This window comes from Poecilia mexicana, unplaced genomic scaffold (assembly GCF_051168715.1).
Source record: "Poecilia mexicana isolate PSO_F unplaced genomic scaffold, ASM5116871v1 scaffold_11, whole genome shotgun sequence".
NCBI classification, from domain to species: domain Eukaryota; kingdom Metazoa; phylum Chordata; class Actinopteri; order Cyprinodontiformes; family Poeciliidae; genus Poecilia; species Poecilia mexicana.
The window spans coordinates 2,711,519-2,715,421 of record NW_028263380.1 but is presented as its reverse complement, the minus strand read 5'-3'; the positions used below and the strand labels follow the sequence as shown (position 1 = coordinate 2,715,421).

Genomic DNA, 3,903 nt, shown 5'->3' with positions numbered 1-3,903 from the left:
TGTGTGAACAGTGGCGCATCCGATCTGAGATGAGTTACAAAAATTCAGAGGTGGACAACCAGGCGCTGTGGCAGCCCAGTTCAACATGTCAACTATGGACCCATCTTAAGGTTTCTCCCATCATTCCATTTTTCTTTAAAGTTTCTACAAATATTACTCCCACTCCCATTTTTAATCATCTCACTCCATCTCCTGCCTCATGCTTCCATCGCATTCTGCTGAAAAACCTGGAGGACTGCCAATAGTCTTACTGTGGCACTGTGTGAATGTGGCAAGTGCATTTTAGTCATGCGTGAGAAAGTGTGTATGTGCAGGTGCCAAATGAATCGCACTGGTAGTGATTCTGAAGGCGCACCGGGTTCATTCTGCCGTTTCTTTGCAAACGTAAATTTAATTGACGACTGAAGGTTGAAATCACAGAGAAGAGCGTATGTGTGTGTGTGTGTATCTGTGTGGCCTTGTTTATAAGGCATAGCAAGGATCATTTTCCTAACACATAGGGACCAACTGTAAGGACCAACTGTAGGGACCAACTGTTCCTTGTGAGGATGCAAGCTTGCTGGGAAAATGCTGTTTTGGGTTAGGGTTTGGATTATGCTGTAGAAATGAAGGGAAGTCAATAGAAAGTCCCTACAAAGACAGAGAAGCAAATGTGTGTGTGTGTGTGTGTGTGTGTGTGTGTGTGTGTGTGTGTGTGTGTGTGTGTGTGTGTGTGTGCGTGTGTGTGGGGGTGTGTGTGTGTGTGTGTACACCAATGAGAGGACGACTTTCCCCAGTTTTACCCACAAAGGTGAAAACTTTATCAATGTGAGAACTGTTCCCTGGTTCTCACGTTTTGCAATTCTGCTGCTCTACTAGTTATACATACGGTTTAGAGTTATGTTGTGAATAAAGTTGTAGTTAAGGTTAAGGTTAGGTTAAATGTCTAGGTTAGGCATAAATGCAGTTACTACAATCAATGGAAGTCAATTCAACGTCCTCAGTAGGACAGAAGTACCAGGATGTGTGTGTGTGTGTCTGTGTGTGTGTCTGGACAAATGGATGAATGGGCGCCCAGGTTCTCTGCTTTATAGGGGTGTTGTCAGTTTGTGTGTGAATAAGTGAGAGTAAATGTGTTGAAAAGAGAAAGAATATGAGGAATAGAAGCAGTGGAGGGTGTTGTCTTACAAGCGACAACAGCACATAGCAGAAAAAGGCATTTTCAACCAATTTATTAATCCTTTAAGGCAATGTTCCCTTTTCAGAAATGCAAATTGAATCAATCTGAGTCTGACTTTTAAGACTTTCAAGTGGGATTTAATTAGAAGCTGAGGCGCACAGTTTTAATGAGAGAGGGGGTGGAGAGAAGGAGAGGCAGAGAAGGAGAGAAATGGGAAGAATGGAGGGAGGGATGGGAGAACGTGTTTTAATGCGATTCCTACAGGAAGGGTGAAGGACACACAGATCCAGCGCTGACGGGTTTTCTTCACAGAAGATGTTCCGTCCTTCCATCTGTCCATCTGTCCTTGGTGTCCTTCACCTTTGACTCAGCTGTTTATGCCCAGGGAAGGTTGGAGCACAGGGTCTGCTTTGTGACTCTAAACAACACCCAGTGCGCACACACACACACACATACACACACACACCGCCAAGAGCCGTAGAATCATCACACTTCCACTTCCGGAATACTGATGCAATCTCCCCGTCTGAATCCTTTGTCTTTTGGTGTTGCTGTTATTTGCTCTGATATCTTTCTCTCTTTTTTTCATTTTTCCTCCTCTCTCACTGAGATTTCTTACCCTCCCTATCATCTTCCCATCATTTTCCAGGCCTTAAGCTGACTGAGCCTCCCAAAGCCGTCAGGTCTGATTGTCTGATCCTGAACCGTCGGGTCCACCGGCTCAAAGGAAAAATCTGAATTCCCCTCAGCCTCCCGTTTGATTCTCTTTCATTCAGCTCTCCTCTGCCTCCCACTTTTTCTCTCTTCCCACCTCTGTTGTCACACTGTATCTCGCCTTCTCCAAACACAGTCACACGTACTCCTGTAGTGATATTAGTGGCCTTCCCTGCACCTGCCAATCTCACTCCATTCCTGGATTTTAGGTTTTTAAACATGTCATGATGCACACTTGTGTGTTTGGTTCATCAGATCAGTTCATTCTGTTGAGTTAAGGTTCTTATTTCTCATTTTTAGTGTTTTTTCCCCTTGTTTATAAATCATTTAGCTGTTTGGTTCCTCTGTGTTTTTATCTCTTTAAAAGTCACCTTCACTCAGGTCTCTGCTCTGTATTCTCTCTCTCTTCTGTTCTGCATTCCCTGGTTTCCATGTCACTAAGCAATCCTTCACCAGAGATAGGCTTAGAGCCTCCAGACCCACTTGGCTCCTTGGTTTTGTCGTCCAGTGCTGAATTCTTCTCTTGTCCTCCTCGTCTGGGTCTCTTCAGGTCTTCTTCATAGATTCTTCCTGTGTTTTTGATCATTAAACTCCACCCTGCTCCTCCTGATGTCTGCCCCGTGTTTAGGTTTACCTCAACCACACATTTTGACAGTATGAAGTGTTAGCTGCAAATTTACATCTTTTAAGCTCATTAGTTGTGTGGAAGCCCTGATTTACAGGTTTCGGTAAGATGTATGTCTGGAAGGTCTGAGGCTAATTCAAAAAACAACTCTTCATCTGGCCCAATTATTCCTTTCTGCTTCTATCCAGTTATTGTCTTCCTCTTATCCAAGATTAGGTCATAGGGTCATTGAAGATTTCATAATTTCATTGTAAAATTTTAGAGATAGATCCAGAGTACCTCATAATGCCAATCCTGTCATGGCCCGAGTTCTGTTTTGTTTTCTTTTTTTTTCCTTTTTGGTTTGCCTGCTGCTTCCTTCCCTGTCCACCAGATGTCACCGGATGACTGAGCCCCTGGAGAGATGCGGTGCCAACCCCGTAGGCACACCTGTGTCTAATCTGGAGCTGCTGCTGTGGTGTATTTATGGAGCATCTGGCCAACACTCCAGTGCCTGAGTGTTGCCTTCCATGGTAAACGTTCCTCCCCGACGGCCAAGTGACTACCTCTGAGAATTTCCTCGTCGTGCTTCTGCCTCTGAGTAATTCCTCGTTGTGTTCTCCTCGTCAGGTGTTTTCCCGTGTTAGCCGAGTTCGTCAGTGAACGCTGTCCTTCCCTGATCTCCCTGTGTGCCACCTCCATCGGACGCCATACTCCGTGCACTTACCTCTCCTGATCCACCCCTGCGGACTCACCTTGAGACGCCACCAGCTACCCGCAGGTCGCCCTAGCCCCGGGAGCTAGATTAGACCTGGACCTCCGCCAGCGGCTCTGTCCGCCCACAGCAAAGCTTACCTGTCCGCCCTCCAACACTCTCCGTCGTCTCAGTCTGCCGGAACCTGGAACCCACGCCTCTGCAGCAGGTCGGCGCTTCCACTCTCCCTCCCTAATCAGACGTTCTGGTTCCCCTTACCAATCTCCGACCATCGTCCCCTTTCCCCTTTCCCTTTAAATAAACTTATCTAACTGATTTTGTTCTCCTGAGCGTGTTCTTGCATGTGGGTAAGAAAAATTGAACCCGACATGACAGAACACTCAGGCCAACAATCTACCCCAGCAGACGCTATCAGGAGAGCGCTATCAGAACAACACACTCTCATACAGTCTCATGATGCCGCGCTCAGAGAGTTAGGTAGTCGGCAGGCTGAGACAAACCGCCGACTCACTGAACTGGCAAACTTTTTGCAAGGCTCTGTTCAACAGTCGCAGAGTTCACCTCCTGCTCCGTCTCCTGCTCCGCCCCCTGCTTCGGACCCTCCAACCCACTCCACGTTTTCCGACGTCCGACCGCCGGCCCCGGAGAAGTTTGCAGGTGACATTCACAAATGTAAGGGTTTCATCCTACAATGTCAGATAATTTTCAACC

General features: G+C 46.7%; 1 long non-coding RNA gene across 1 annotated transcript; it reads left to right on the top strand.

Annotated features, from left to right (window-relative positions):
• Positions 1–2,799: 2,799 nt before the first annotated feature.
• On the top strand, positions 2,800–3,507 carry LOC148156354 (uncharacterized). Its single transcript, XR_015764549.1, has 2 exons — positions 2,800–3,010; positions 3,108–3,507. It is a non-coding gene; the product is annotated as an uncharacterized LOC148156354 (long non-coding RNA).
• The last annotated feature ends 396 nt before the right edge of the window (positions 3,508–3,903 follow it).